Raw genomic sequence first — 17,645 nt, forward strand, 5'->3', positions numbered from 1 at the left:
AACATTACCGCTCATGCGCTACCAAGTGGGTATGGAGAGAAGATGAAAATTGGACACCCTACAAACGACCCAAGGCCATTCTTGAGGCAAACCCAAAAAACCAACTCAATTACCAACCCACATTTCACACGAAAAGCAAAACCCTCCACACCAAATAGGGAGGAGGTGAACAATATAACGAGGAGTCAATTTCAATGGAGCCACAAATGGCTGCCCAGCCCAAAAAAAATTCTCTATTCGCAACAACCGACGGGCACGATAGCGACACAGGCAACGACGGAGTTTTGGGGCTTCCATCTGGGACCCGCAACAACAAAGGCTCAAAGGAGCGCCGAGAAATCTTTCAACATTCTTATCATTGGGATGGGAAAGAGGGACGGGGATGAGCATGGCCCACATTACCACTCATGTGCTACCGAGCGGGGATGGAGTGAAGACGAAAATCGGCCGCCCTTCAAATGACCCAAGGCCATCGTTCAGGAAAACCCGAAAACACAACTCGATCACCAACCCACCTTTCACACGGAAAGAAAACCTACCACTGTTATCATGGGGAGGGGACCAGGACGAGCCAGGGAGCCACACCACAAAAGCCCATACACCTCCAAGAACTTGGAGAGCGGAAGGGGAATTGTTCACATATGCCTCCCACGCTGAGCCTGGCCAACATTACCACTCATGCGCTACCGAGTGGGGATGGATAGAAGACGAAAATCGGCCGCCCTACAAACGACCCAAGGCCATTGTTCAGGCAAACCCGAAAATACAACTCGATCACCAACCCACCTTTCACATGGAAATAAAACCTATTGCTGGTATCATCTGGAGGGGCGCGCGGGGACCAGGACGAGCCAGGGAGCCACACCACAACAGCCCATACAGCTCCAAGAACTTGGAGAGCGGAAGGGGAATTGTTCACATATGCCTCCCAGGCTGAGCCTGGCCAACATTACCACTCATGCACTACTGAGTGGGGATGGAGAGAAGATGAAAATCGGCCGCCCTACAAATGACCCAAGGCCATCGTTCAGGCAAACCCGAAAACACAACTCGATTACCAACCCACCTTTCACACGGAAAGAAAACCTGTCACTGGTATCATCTGGAGGGGCACAAGGGGGACCAAGACAAGCCAGGGAGCCACACCACAACAGCCCATACAGCTCCAAGAACTTGGAGAGCGGAAGAGGAATTGTTCACATATGCCTCCCAGGTCCAGCATGGCCAGCATTACCACTCATGCGCTACCGAGTGGGGATGGAGAGAATATGAAAATCGGTGGCCCTACAAACGACCCAAGGCCATCGTTTAGGAAAACGCACAAACACAACTCAATTCCCAACCCACCTTTCACACGAAAAGGAAACATGTCGCTGGTATCATCTGAAGGGGCACGCAGGGACCAAGATGAGCCAGGCAGCCACACCACAACAGCCCATAAAGCTCCAAGAACTTGGAGAGCGGAAGGGGAATTTTTCACATATGCCTCCCAGGCCGAGCCTGGCTAACATTACCACTCATGCGCTATCGAGTGGGGATCGAGAGAAGATGAAAAATCACCCGCCCTACAAACAACCCAAGGCCATCGTTCAGGCAAACGCGAAAACACAACTCAATCACCAACCCACCTTTCACACGGAAAGGAAACCTGTCGCTGGTATCATCTGAAGGGGCACGCCGGGACCAAGACGAGCCAGGGAGCCAGACCAAAACAACCCATACAACTCCAATAACTTGGAGAGCAGAAGGGGAATTGTTCACATATGCCTCCTAGGCCGAGCCTGGCCAACATTACCGCTCATGCACTACCGAGTGGGGATGGAGAGAAGATGAAAATCGCCCGCCCTACAAACGAACCAAGGCCATCATTCAGGAAAACGCGAAAACACAACTCAATTACCAACCCACCTTTCACACGGAAAGGAAACCTGTCACTGGTATCATCTGAAGGGGCACGCGGGGACCAAGACGAGCCAAGGAGCCACACAACAACAACCCATACAGCTCCAAGAACTTGGAGAGTGGAAGGAGAAATGTTCACATATGCCTCCCAGGCCGAGCCTGGCCAAAATTACAGCTCATGCGCTACCAAGTGGGGATGGAGAGAAGATGAAAATCGCCCGCCCTACAAATGACCCAAGGCCATCGTTCAGGCAAACGTGAAAACACAACTCAATTACCAACCCACCTTTCACACGGAAAGGAAACTTGTCGCTCCGATCATCTGGAATTTGAATGGGGCCCCGCATGACCGAAACGAAGCAGCAAGGGAGAGCTAGGCAAAATAGCAGCAAGAACATGCACAAAGCCAACCTCGAGTCACAACTTAGCATTTTTCATACGGGCTCGTTGGCCCATGCGCGCCCTCGCCCGAACGAATTTGCATGGGCGCCCGAATGACCAAAACGAAGCCACAAGGGAGATCCGGGCAAACGAGCTGCACGAATGTGCACAAAGACAACCTCGGGTCACAACTTAGCATTTTTGATACGGGCTCGTTCGCCCGGTCACGCCCTCGCCCGAACGAGTTCACACGGGTGCCCTCAAATGACCCGCCCGAATGATTTTGCATGGGTGCCCGAACGACCGAAACGAAGCGACAAGGGAGAGCCGGGCAAACGAGCTGCACGAACGTGCACAAAGCCAACCTCGGGTCACAACTTAGCATTTTTGATACGGGCTCGTTCGCCCAGGCGCGCCCTCGCCCGAACGAGTTCACACGGGCGCCCTCAAATGACCCGCCCGAACGACCGAAACGAAGCGACAAGGGAGAGCCAGGAAAACGAGCTGCAAAAACGAGTTGCACGAATGTGCACAAAGCCAACCTCGGGTCACAACTTAGCATTTTTGATACGGGCTCGTTTGCCCAGGCGCGCCCTCGCCTGAACGACCCGCCCGAACGAGTTCACACGGGCACCCTCAAACGACCCGCCCGAACGACCGAAAGGAACCGACAAGGGAGAGCCGGGCAAACGAGCTGCACAAACGTGCACAAAGCCAACCTCGGGTCACAACTTAGCATTTTTGATATGTGCTCGTTCGCCCAGGCGCGCCCTCGCCCGAACGACCCGCCCAAACGAGTTCACACGGGCGCCCTCAAACGACCCGCCCGAACGACCGAAACGAAGCGACAAGGGAGAGCCGGGCAAATGAGCTGCACGAATGTGCACAAAGCCAACCTCGGGTCACAACTTAGCATTTTTGATACGGGTGCGCCCTCGCCCGAACGACTCGCACGAACGAGTTCACACGGGCACCCTCAAACGACCCGCCCGAACGACCGAAACGAAGCGACAAGGGAGAGCCGGGCAAACGAGCTGAACGAACATGCACAAAGCCAACCTCGGGTCACAACTTAGCATTTTTGATACGGGCTCGTTCGCCCGGGCGCACCCTCGCTGGAACGACCCGTCCGAACGAGTTCACGCGGGCGCCCTAAATACGACCCGCCCGAATGACCCAAACGAAGCGACAAGGGAGAGCTGGGCAAACGAGCTGCACGAATGTGCACAAAGCCAACCTCGGGTCACAACTTAGCATTTTTGATACGGGCTCGTTCGCCCGGGCGCGCCCTCGCCCGAACGACCCGCCTGAACGAGTTCACGTGGGCGCCCTCAAACGACCCGCCCAAAGGACCCAAACGTAGCGACAAGGGACAGTCAGGCAGACGAGCTGCACGAACGTGCACAAAGCCAACCTCGGGTCACAACTTAGCATTTTTGATACGGGCTCTTTCGCCGAGGCGCACCCTCACCCGAACGACCCGCCCGAACGGGTTCACGCGGGCGCCCTCAAACGACCCGATCGAACGACCCAAATGAAGCGACAAGGGAGAGCCGGGCAAACGAGCTACACGAACGTGCACAAAGCCAACCTCGGGTCACAACTTAGAATTTTTGATACGGGCGTGCCCTCGCCCGAACGACCCGCACGAACAAGTTCATACAGGCGCCCTCAAACAACCGCCTCAAAGACCGAAACGAAGCGACAAGGGACAGCCGGGCAAACGAGCTGAACGAACATGCACAAAGCCAACCTTGGGTCACAACTTAGCATTTTTGATATGGGCTTGTTCGCCTGGGCGCACCCTCGCCCAAACGACCCGCCCGAACAAGTTCACGCGGGCGCCCTCAAACGACCCGCCCGAACGACTCAAACGAAGCAACAAGGGAGAGCGGGGCAAACGAGCTGCACGAACGTGCACAAAGCCAACGTCGGGTCACAACTTAGCATTTTTGATACGGGATCATTCACCCGGGCGCGCCCTCGCCCGAAAGACCCAAACGAAGCGACAAGGGAGAGCCGGGCAAACGAGCTGCACGAACATGCACAAAGCCAACCTCGGGTCACAACTTAGCATTTTTGATACGGGCTCGTTCGCCCGGGCGCACCCTCGCCTGAATGACCCGCCCGAACGAGTTCACGCGGGCGCCCTCAAACGACCCGCCCGAACGACCCAAACGAAGCGACAAGGGAGAGCCGGGCAAACGAGCTGCACGAACATGCACAAAGCCAACCTCAGGTCACAACTTAGCATTTTTGATACGGGCTCGTTCGCCCGGGCGCACCCTCGCCCGAACAACCCGCCCGAACGAGTTCACACGGGCGCCCTCAAACGACCCGCCCGAACGACCCAAACGAAGCAACAAGGGAGAGCAGGGAAAACGAGCTGCACGAACGTGCACAAAGCCAACCTCGAGTCACAACTTAGCATTTTTGATACGGGCTCGTTCGCCCGGGCGCGCCCTCGCATGAACGACCCGCCTGAACGAGTTCACACGGGTGCCCTCAAACGACTTGCCCGAACGATTTTGCATGGGCGCCCGAACGACCGAAACGAAGCGACAAGGGAGAGCCGGGCAAACGAGCTGCACGAACGTGCACAAAGCCAACCTCGGGTCACAACTTAGCATTTTTTATACGGGCTCGTTCTCCCGGGCGCGCCCTCGCCCGAATGACCCGCCCGAACGAGTTCACACGGGTGCCCTCAAACAACCCGCCCGAACAATTTTGCATGGGTGCCCGAACGACCGAAACAAACCGACAAGGGAGAGCCGGGCAAACGAGCTGCATGAACGTGCACAAAGCCAACCTCGGGTCACAACTTAGCATTTTTGATACGGCCTCGTTCGCGCGGGCGCGCCCTCGCCCGAACGACCCCCCCGAACGAGTTCACACAGGCACCCACAAACGACCCGCCCGAACGATTTTGCATGGGCGCCCGAACGACCGAAACGAACTGACTAGGGAGAGGCGGGCAAACGAGCTGCACGAACGTGCACAAAGCCAACCTCGGGTCACAACTTAGCATTTTTCATACGGCCCTCGCCCGAACGAGCTCACATGGGCACCCTCAAACGACCCGCCCGAACGAGTTCACACGGGCGCCCTCAAACCACCTGCCCGAACGATTTTGCTTGGGCGGCCGAACGACCGAAATGAACTGAAAAGGGAGAGCCGGGCAAACGAGCTGCACAAAGCGAACCTCGGGTCACAACTTAGCATTTTTGATACGGCCCTCGCCCGAACGACCCGCCGAACGAGTTCACACGGGCCGACCCACCCGAACGACCCGCTCGAACGAGTTCACACGGGCACCCTCAAACGACCCGCCCGAACGAGTTCACACGGGCGCCCTCAAATGACCCGCCCGAACGAGTTCACATGGGCGCCCTCAAACGACCCGCCCGAACGATTTTTCATGGGCGCCTGAACGACCAAAACGAACCGACAAGGGAGAGCCGGGCAAACGAGCTGCACGAACGTGCACAAATCCAACCTCGGGTCACAACTCAGTATTTTTGATACGGCCCTCGCCCGAACAACCCGCCTGAACGAGTTCACACGGGCGCCCTCAAATGACCCGCCCGAACGACCCACCCGAATGACCCACCCGAACGAGCTCACACGGGCGCCCTCAAATGACCCGCCTGAATGACCCACCCGAACGAGCTCACATGGGCGCCCTCAAACGACCCGCCTGAACAACCCACCCGAAAGAGTTCACATGGGCGCCCTCAAACGACTCGCCCGAACGATTTTGCATGGGCGCCTGAACGACCAAAATGAATCGACAAGGGAGAGCCGGGCAAACGAGCTGCACGAAGGTGCACAAAGCCAACCTCGGGTCACAACTTAGCATTTTTGATACGACCCTCGCCCGAATGACCCGCCGAACGAGTTCAGACGGGCGCCCTTAAATGACCCGCCCGAACGACCCACCCGAACGACCCGCCCGAACGCGTTCACACGGGCGCCCTCAAATGACCCGCCCAAACGACCCACCCGAACAACCCGCCCGAACGAGTTCACACGGGCGCCCTCAAATGATCCGCCCGAACGATTTTTCAAGGGCGGCCGAATGACCAAACTGAATCGACAAGGGAGGGCTGGGCAAACGAGCTGCACGAACGTGCACAAAGCCAACCTCGGGTCACAACTTAGCATTTTTGATATGGCCCTTGCCCGAACGACCTGCCCGAACGAGTTCACATGAGCGCCCTCAAACGACCCGCCCGAACGACCCACCCAAACGACCCGCCCGAACGAGTTCACACGAGCGCCCTGAAACAACCCTCCCGAACGATTTTTCATGGGCGCCCGAACGACCGAAAGGAACGGACAAGGGAGAGACGGGCAAACGAGCTGCAAGAACGTGCACAAAGCCAACCTCGGGTCACAACTTAGCATTTTTGATACGGCCCTCGCCCGAACGAGTTCACACGGGCGCCCTCAAACGACCCGCCCGAACGACCTGCCCGAACGAGTTCACACGGGCGCCCTCAAACGACCCGCCCGAACGATTTTGCATGGGCGCCCGAACAACCGAAACGAACCGACAAGGGAGAGCTGGGCAAACAAGCTGCACGAACATGCACAAAGCCAACCTCGAGTCACAACTTAGCATTTTTGATACGGCCCTCGCCCGAACGACCCACCCGAATGACCCGCCCGAACGAGTTCACACGGGCGCCCTCAAACGACTCGCCCGAACGAGTTCACACGGGTGCCCTCAAACGACCCGCCCGAACGACCCACCCGAACAATCCACCCAAACGAGTTCACACCGGTGCCCTCAAACGACCCGCCCGAATGAGTTCACACGGGCGCCCTCAAACGACCCGCCCGAACGACCCACCCGAACGACCCGCCCAAACGAGTTCACACGGGCGCCCTCAAACGACCCGCCCGAACGATTTTGCATGGGCGCTCGAACGACCGAAACGAACCGACAAGGGAGAGCCGGGCAAACGACCCGCCCGAACGAGTGTTTACACGGCAAACGAGCCGCTCGAACGAGTTTACATGGGCTTCGACACACGACCAAAACGAAGTCACAAGGGAGATTCGGGCAAACGGGCGGCACGATCGTGCACGAGGCCCACCCCCCTTCACAACTTAGCATTTTTTATAAGGCCACGTGTGCCCTAGGTGCCCTCACACGACACGACATGACATGACCTGACCCGTTTGCATGGGCACCCACACAAGACACGTCCTGACCCGCCTGAACGAAATTTGGGGTTTCCATGGGCGCACGACTCGAACGAAATTTCGGGGTTTTCGTGGGCGCACGACCCGAACGAAGCCACGAGGGAGCATCAGGCAAACGGGCCACACAAACATGCAGAACACACATGGGCGGTCACGACTTAGCATTTTTGGCACGCCCACGTGTGCCCGGGCCCCACACACGGCACGACACAGCCCGACCGGCCTTGTGCAAGCCGACCCTACCTGCCCAAACGCGTTTGCACGGGCACCCACACACGACATGACACGACCCGACCCGAACAAAATTTGGGGTTTCCTTATATGCACAACCGGAACGAAATTTGGGGTTAGATAGAGGAGGAAATTTGGGGTTTCCATGGGTGCGCGACCCGAACGAAGGCAAAAGGCAGCGTCGGGCAAACGGGCTGCACGAACATGTAGAAGGTACACGGGGGGTCATGACTTAGCATTTTTGGCACTGCCACATGTGCCCGAGTACCCACGCACAACACGACCTGACCCGCTCGAACAAAGGCACGACGGAGCGTCGGGCAAACAGGTTGCGCGAACGTGCAGGAGGCACACGGGTGGTCACGCCCTAACATTTTTTGCACGGCCACATTGTTGTTGGGAAAAGTATCCAATACGGAATGACCCTATCCCACTCTAAGGGTGATAGTACCTCAGCAACAATCAAAGCAAAGCTATCTAAGATTTCTTCTTTATGAAAGTAAAATAGGAGAGAAAGAGGTCCACTAACCGATGTCTTTCGCTAATGATTGATCCAATCTTCTCTCCTTGCTACTTGCTCCCAGCTCCTTTCTCTTTCACTGGCCCAGCTACACCAAGATCCTGCAAAATGGCAAGAGAGGGAAACTACAAGAAGCATACATTCATAATTGATTCAAGGATTAGAATAAATCAAATATACAAGTATAACAATACACCATTGAGACACATGCATATAGAAGAACCTCAAATGCTTTATTAATGGAAGAAGTAAAGTTCAGGAAGTGATACAACCATAAGAGGCCCAATCCAGCATCACCTCCCAGCAGAAAGAAATCTCCTCTTCACCTCCTTCAAAGCAAATCACCCAATAGTTCTATACTCAAACCAACAACAATTCTTTACATTCACAAGATTCCAGCCTCCCTAGACCTCATGAGAGAGATCTATATATAGGATTTTTGGAGAAAGGATGAGTCAGCTTGAGCTTGGCATGAAGCTGACTAGTGTCCTCTCCCACTTCAGTTATTCTTCAGTTCTTGAGTCCACTTGGAGGTTCTTGCTTCCACTTGGAGATCTAGACCCTCTTACTCATCACCAGTCGAATTCTTTGATCCAAGTGTCATTTTGGAAGCTTCCTGGGCATTGACACCTTGAGGAATGACTGTGCCACTTGTCCAAACTCGCCCAGCGTAGGTAGCCTTCTTTGCAATTGACATTCAGCGCAGGTACACAGTGGAGCAGTTGACATTCAGCGCAGATGCTGAGTGGAGCAGTTGACATGATCCAGAATTGCCTTTTTTTTGAGTGTTTTGAGGTGGAGAACTGCTATTCAGTGCTGTGGTTTGCTGACCTTGTTCCTCTAGGGGTAGGAACAACATGTTTAGGGACTTTGGATCCCTTAGATTATGGACATTTCATGCTTCACACTATAAGGCACAAAAATGTCTATAACAGTTGCCCCCTAAAGTATGAGGTTGTTTATCGGGTGAAATGCTTTATCAGGAGGATCCGAAGTTCATTCAATCGCTGAGAGGTGACCTGTAATAAAATACAATACAATACATTATTTTTCATTCTGCTTTCATGATCTAGCTAAGGCGGGCATTCCCATGCTCAGTTTTATAAATTCATTTTAGTACATAGAACAGACGATCGTCTGATGGTAGACTGATAATTCTCTGGTGAAATTATCATCCTTTGAGTAGGATGATCATCTGCTGCAATGATGTACATATCAAATGTCTTTACATTTCCTGAATATATATCGCAGCCCGGATGGATGAAACTAGATCCGGGGTCTTCAAACTCGTTCGATCTTCACTCTAAGTACAAGTCGATCCATGTGAGAATTGCGCTGAAGTCGAACATGGAAAGACATCGCTTGATTACCGGTCAATGATGTAAACCGTTAACAAGCGCGAGAGGAATCACCGATAATGATAATGACCCTCAAGGTACTGCAGTACAATTCACGTGGTGTGAATATAGGACTTGGTGTCGAACACCACGCAAAATCTTCTGGTCGAAGGTCATTGACGTATACCTGTCGCCGGAAGTGAGAAACTTGCCATTGAGGCATGCAAGCTTCAAAGTACTGAGGGGGGTGTTCCTAGATCAACTTCTTGGATAATGAGCTGAAGTCGACAAGAAGCGATCCGTCAAAGGAGGGCCTTAATGAATCCCACATCAGTGACACGGAACGGAGCTAATGATTTTAATGGAGGTGAAAACAATTTGTGACATATGATTCAGGGTGGCGATCATGGATGGATGAAGGATAATGTATGGCAGTGGATGGGACACGGTTGACTCTTTCTGAACAACATCTCTTGAACATATAACGACACTGATGCGATGGATCGGTAGCATTACCCCAAATGTGGATGGTTTGGCGAGACCATGGTGATGAGACCGGTGAATGAAACAACCCAACCCGATGTGATACGGAGGAAAAGTGTCATGTTCAAGAGCGACTTGCTACCATTAAAGCTTTGAGGTTCTCCCAATTTTTCCCCAGTCATTTTTGACCAGTACCTCTTTATTTTTGTCAAGCTTGAGGAGGATAACATATGCTTGTTCTATAACCTGCCCTTCGGGCAAGCCCATCGCTATGTTTTAACGAGCCTAGCGATAGGGAAACTCGTTCTCGTCTAAAGACAAGTTTGTCGCTATTTAATCATTTTAACGAGTCTAACGACAAGGAAAACTCGGTCTTTTTCATTTTTAGAGAGTCTGAAAAGGTACATAAAGTTAACTCCAAAATTCCTTTTTCGTCATCTAATCCCTTAAGTCCGAAAAAGTATAAAACAATACAGAAGGGATGAGTTTTCGATAATTTTAACGAGCCGAATAAAACAAGCACTCGACCTTTTTGTGCAATAATCCCTCAAGTCCAAAAAGATTAAAAGCTAGAGGAGGGATAGCTCTTCCGGTCCTTTTAACGAGCTGGAAGGCCAAAACTCGGCAAACTTTTCATATTTTACGAGTCAAGAGAAAAGAGCTCAAAGAAGACTCGTCTTTTGAGGAACGAGTGATAAACAGGGATAGCAACAGATTCCAGGTACAGGTTGGAATTTTCCAATCACGGCAGTGTCACAAGGATGGCTAGGTGAAATCACTCTTCGCAGCTGTTCCTCAAAATGGGTAAACAATCATATGGAGGTGAACGATCGGCCAAATGGAATGGAGGTGGCAGGTGCAAAACACAACCAAGGCTTTTTATGGCTAATAAATTTATGATCACAGTGGTTATTTACCGGGATAGGTTCATTTTTTATTTAATGAGCTTGAATGCGCCAAAACACTGCTCAATCTTATGTTTATTTTTTAACGAGCATGAACTATGTGCTAAAACTGCTCGGATCTCGCTTTTCTATTTTTTAACGAGCATAAATTCCACGGTAAAACTGCTCGATTATACCAGTCATAAGATAAGAAATGTCTCCTGTGAGATCTCTATTTTTTATGGAGCTTCATCTTCACTAAGCTTTGCTCCCTCATCCTTTCTTTATGCAAGTTCGGAAACGGCTAATCCCAAAAACAGATAAATAACCGCTCTTAGCTTGCACTCCAAAAGGTTTGCATGCCCCCAGGTATAAAATACAATTTCAAGGCTGCCCCTCCTCTCCCCCACCTCTGCTTTTCTTTGGGTGTTCACAGCTACTTGTCGTCTTGCTAGTCCAATGTTAACGATACTTGTCTTCTCGTTATTTTTAACGGGTCTTACGCGGTACTTGTCTTCCCATCGGCCCAACTTTTAACAGATCTTTTGCAAGATCGCAAGAGAACAACTACTTGCGACAAGAGAGCAGCTACTTGCGACAAGAGAAGAACACTACTCAAAGACAAAACATTTGTGTTATTGAGGGAGGCTTGCCTCTTTCTGGTTACCCAAAGATTGTCTTGTTAACTTCTTCAAACGAAAACATTTCCTCGGCACTGTCTACCGAAATAGACAAGGGTGAATGACTCTTGTCAAACACGTAACTTTGACAAAAGAATCCTATTCCAGAACAACCCCTCTTCCATCCACGGACAGGGTACGGACTAGTCATATTCTCTCGCGGAAATTCTACCTTATACCCAAGGTTTTATCTGCCCGAAGCAGACCAGGATGCATGCCCCCTGGGTTCCAATCCCATCTTTCTGAATCACTCGCACTCATCGGGAAGGAGGACTGGGGGTGGAGACATTTCTTGATTGAATAAACCATTTAGGGTTGGTATGTGACTATTTGCGATGCGTGATCCCGGAAATGAAAGTTGGTCTACGAGCTTGACCATCCTTCCTTCGTGTGGAAAACACATTACTCTAAAGAGTGAGGAGACTATTGCTCCCATGCAATATATATAGTCTCGTCCAAGGAGTAGGTTATAATCCAAGGGTCCTTGAACGACCATCACGTTCATTTGAACAGTCTTCCCTTTCAATATAATAGGCACATTGGGGAGGATCCCTAATGGTCGACTGGTTCCTTTATCAAAACCTGAGAGATTTCTTATCTCAGGCAAAAACGTCGGGGAACCCAGTGCTTTCCAAGCAATAAAGGAAAGGATACTCACAGATGCCCCTTCATCAATGATAGTGCCAGCCATTACCATTCTGTAAATTTGGACTATGATTCTGAATGGTATACTGGCTGGCAACCGGGGTCTACCTAGTTGGTTCCAATCAAAGGACACAACCAGGTTGCTTGGTGGTGGGACCGAATACACGGCCGGATATGACCCTGACGATGTTCCTTCCTACGATAAAGGAATGGGCGCATTGCCCTGACGCTCATCAGAGTCGGTGTTGATGAAAAGAATCCGGATGGTGTCATCCTTATTCTCTTCAGTGAGGGTGTCATTTGAAGATGAATCTTCATTGACGGTGTCATTTGAAGATGAAACCTCCGAAGGCAGAACCGGGTCAACTGCCGTTTCGACCTTTGGACTTTCGTCCGGTCTAGATTCAGTAGGTTCATTTTCAATGACTGACGCTTCAGCCGACCACTTGAGCGGGCCAGCTGTATTTTCAACCAACGAAGGATTTGGCACGAGTTTTTTTGTATCCAGGAGGAAGTCTCAACGGTGAAACCGGACGATCTTCCAAAACTCTCTTCGCTTCATCTAAGAAGGGACAACGGTGGATGGCATGATCGCCTTCACACAGTCTGCAGGGGGATCTTGCTCCCCCTCTTTGTCTTGAACCTTCACTTTCGCTGGTTGACGGTAAGCACTCAACATGGCTATCAGAGGTTGATGCTCCCGAATTGTGCAAACGAGGGGACCAGTCCCTTAGTATCCGGGGAATATAGGGACAATCTCTATGGAAGTGGTCTCCTCTACATATGACACATGGCAATTTAGGCCCGGTCTGTGCTGTGTGTGGATTTTTGTCAGATGTCTTTTGCTTGCCCCCAGTCGCCTTAGGCTCATTCTTCTTCTTCTCTCTCTTCTTCTTCTCCTTCTTCTCCATGGGAGCTTGGCTTTTTCCAGCTCTACCTTGCGAAGATGAAGGATCGGAGGAAGAGTTATAGGAAGTAGAAGGCTGGTGGGCAGCTCTAGACTGATCTAACTGTTGACTCGACTGTTCAGGAACCATGGTGTTCTGAACTACATTGGCTGAGAATAGCCAAATTGGCAGGCCAATTGTGAGTCCTGGAAGCGACAATGTGGCCATGTGGGGCGCACCAACTTCTCCCCAAGAGGAGAAAGGACTAGGATTTCCATCATGTGGAATTCCTTGGTTGGTGCGTTCCATGTTCTCAACCTACAGATCAACGCAGGAATAGGAGGTGATTATGTTCCGTTTAAAATAAATTTTATAACGACGCTTTAGACACAACTTGATTTTTCACTTTTTAAGAGTCGAGAAAAAGCTAAAGATGACTTTAGTCGCCTTCGATGTTTTAACGAGCCCGAAGTGACAAATGCTCGGATGGACTTTTTCAGTTATAGAGTTTGAAAAAGGCCAAAAGAAACTACTCTGGAGATCTAGGCAGAGGGTGTGCCAAACTTTTCGCAAAACCACAGAATACGTTTTACGGTACGGGTGGTCGATCTTCGTGAATGCTGTGTTCACTGCATTGCGATCAGTAGGGCAGCCGACACGGCTTCCTAAGGATAAAATATATATGCCTATAGGGGTCTCCCAATATATACGCGACGGTACGTGGGAGCACAAGTCCGTATTAGTGCCACCGACTCTCAGGAGGAATCACCCACCTTCTTCGAGATCGACAGTCACTACGTTTAACGACGCCGCAACACGTCTCTAGCTTAGACCTCTATGTGTTTGCATTATGTTTCAAAGCGTTGTTAGGTTCATTCAATATATTTTAAGTTGATCTTTTTAAATTTTGCCTTTCAAGGTTCACCACGAGATGTATGATACAAATTCATAAATGCAGTCTAAAGATGAGAAGCAAGCTTTTCCAATCTTTTAACTTTGAAAATCCTAACTACTGAGGGAAAAGAAAGACATCATCTTTTCACACAGATCAAAGAGCACACACTAATGCACTTTTTCCTAAATCAACATGCAAACTGTCAAAATGCACATGCACAATGCAGGTATTTCTTTTCTCTTTCTTAATGTTGATGTAATACAAAAAGAAAGCTGTTGTATAACTTTGAATTCAATTTCAAGTGAAATCAAACAAGCTTGTCCAAAATCAAAAGACACTTTAAGATTTACTTGTTTCGACACTAGAAATATATAAATTCAAACCATATGACGAAAGCAAAAGCTCAATCAGCTATGAATAGTAAACAAACTAACTCTTAAGATCAAAACGACACTTATCACAGGTCTAGATCTAAGAGGCCACAGCAAGACTAGTTCACTTTCGTTATGGGAAACTGCAAATGATGTAAGAAATACACAAAGAACAAATACAGTTTATTTATACAACCGAGGCGGAATAGTGGCAAAGAAAGGTGGTTTCAGATAGGCACATTGACTGATAACAGGCTGCAAAAACAAGGATGAAAACAGGGCAATAAACAGCAAGGAACCCCAGTTGCAGTAGGAAAAACTGGTTCAGTGCAGGTAGTACACTGTCAGTTTGACATTCAGCACAGGTAGCCCCTTCGGGACCTGCGATGAAATGCAGACTTCCTTCACAGTGCCTGCAATGAAGAGAGAAACTCTCGTTTTTCTCATTTTCCGGGTCACAGATTGCTCAAAAATTCACAGTTTTTGGCCAAATCAGAAGCTATCAATCAAGTACACACTAAGGGATGAAAAGGAGGATGAAAAGCTATCACTAAGAGCTATTCAGAGTCCTTGTGGATCAGCTCTTCAAATCATAAACATGCCCAGAAACTGAGCTAGAGTAGCTACCCTCTACTTTGCATTTGAAAGATCCGAATGCAGTTTGATTCGGTACTCCCTGTGTTTATGAAATGAATAGCAAAAACACAAACAACCAACAAGATACGATCCCCAGCGGAGTAGCCAATTTGTTGTTGGGAAAAGTATCCAATACAGAATGACCCTATCCCACTCTAAGGGTGATAGTACCTCAGCAACAATCAAAGCAAAGCTATCTAAGATTTCTTCTTTATGAAAGTAAAATAGGAGAGAAAGAGGTCCACTAACCGATGTCTTTCGCTAATGATTGATCCAATCTTCTCTCCTTGCTGCTTGCTCCCAGCTCCTTGCTCTTTCACTGGCCCAGCTACACCAAGATCCTGCAAAATGGCAAGAGAGGGAAACTACAAGAAGCATACATTCATAATTGATTCAAGGATTAGAATAAATCAAATATACAAGTATAACAATACACCATTGAGACACATGCATATAGAAGAACCTCAAATGCTTTATTAATGGAAGAATTAAAGTTCAGGAAGTGATACAACCATAAGAGGCCCAATCCAGCATCACCTCCCAGCAGAAAGAAATCTCCTCTTCACCTCCTTCAAAGCAAATCACCCAATAGTTCTATACTCAAACCAACAACAATTCTTTACATTCACAAGATTCCAGCCTCCCTAGACCTCATGAGAGAGCTCTATATATAGGAGATTTGGAGAAAGGATGAGTCAGCTTGAGGCTGGCATGAAGTTGACTAGTGTCCTCTCCCACTTCAGTTATTCTTCAGTTCTTGAGTCCACTTGGAGGTTCTTGCTTCCACTTGGAGATCTAGACCCTCTTACTCATCATCAGTCGAATTCCTTGATCCAAGTGTCATTTTGGAAGCTTCCTGGGCATTGACACCTTGAGGAATGACTGTGCCACATGTCCCAAGTCGCTCAGCGCAGGTAGCCTTCTTTGCAGTTGACATTCAGCGCAGGTACACAGTGGAGCAGTTGACATTCAGCGCAGATGCTCAGTGGAGCAGTTGACATGATCCAGAATTAGCTTTTTTTTGAGTGTTTTTAGGTGGAGAACTGCTATTGAGTGCTGTGGTTTGCTGACCTTGTTCCTCTAGGGGTAGGAACAACATGTTTAGGGACTTTGGATCCCTTAGATTATGGACATTTCATGCTTCATGATGTAAGACACAAAAATGTCTATAACACACATGTTCCCGAGCACCCATGCGTGGCACGGCATGACCCGACCCCACTCTAATACATAAATATACCTGGGGTAACATGCCCTTAATATCTTCAACATTTTCTTTTGACTCTTTATAACACTTTAACATGTGCTAGGCCTATTTCAATGAGCAAGAAACTCAATGACAAATATATATATATATATATATATATATATATTTTCTTGAATAAATACAAATATCAAAAGTACATTTATGAAGACCGAACCCAGTTACACTTTCTTCAACACCCCCTCTCAACTAGGGAGGTATTCGTAAATCATTACAAGGTGTTTGGCTATTTTTCAATCTTGAATAATTCACATAAGAGAAACTGGATTGGCAACCCATCTGTTATAGCATCATATTAGCCAAAATTGTTCATAGCAAGGCCTTGACTAACAGATTTATCTGTCATAATACCAGAGCACAATGTTGGCGAGGCCAATGGCTTATAAACACCTTGGTCATTGTCTCTAAAGGTACATACCCACCCAGGTGTTCCCTGAGTATGACCTTCCAGGACAATTCTTGTCTTGGGTTCCCATCCCTCAAAGAATATCGCTCCTCTTGCCTACTCTTGTCTTGGGTGCCCTGCACATCCTCAAAGAGCATCAGATGCCAAATGATTACCCAATCCTCCTGTTATTTCTTGCCAAGTGAAGACAAGAATGTTGTGTCTATCTCTTCCCCTTGATTGGGGAAGACATGCCCAAGTTTCCTCTGACAAGGAACTTGCCCAAGCTCCTTTGTATTTGGGAACTTGTTAAAACACCCTCTTAGCTAGGGACTTGTCCATTCATCAACAACGTCTTCTTCATGGGTCCTTCAGTCGCTTGATCTCCTTCTTTCCTTTGATGTCATGAAGTCTTTGTTTGAACTTCTTCTTGGCAGGGTACCGGCCATCGATCACTTTCCCCCTGGTTTGTCATGTCATTGCTCCCTTCATGGAAAGTGGCCTTCTTGATATATATCAGGGCTTTTTTGTCATCTAGCTACTCCTTTGTCACCTTGTCTATCCTTCATAACACTTATCACATGGATGCTTAGTTGTACTCGCTTGTTCCCGTACTTTGATTTAGTGGCCCTTCATGTCTTCATCGTGAAATTGCTCTTCATCATGACATATTTGTAGAGTTGAATCGGTTATCTGCACCTTACTATCTCCAAGGCCTTCGTAGGTGTCAAGGGTCCTTTATCTTTTTCTTCCTTTGTCAGAGTTGTCGTGCCTTCTTTCGAGAGATGTTGAGGAATCTTGTCAAATAGTTATTCTTTGTGACCGCGATGTTCTTCATTTGCTTCTTATTAGATTGATTGGTCAACCACCTTATATTCCTTATGAGAGCACTTCTTCATGTTGACCTTTACTCCACTGTAGCACATGCCTCTG

The sequence above is a fragment of the Pinus tabuliformis genome, chromosome 7, assembly GCF_031772625.1.
Source record: "Pinus tabuliformis cultivar Carrire ecotype Pingquan chromosome 7, CPIR1, whole genome shotgun sequence".
Classification (NCBI taxonomy): Eukaryota; Viridiplantae; Streptophyta; class Pinopsida; order Pinales; family Pinaceae; genus Pinus; species Pinus tabuliformis.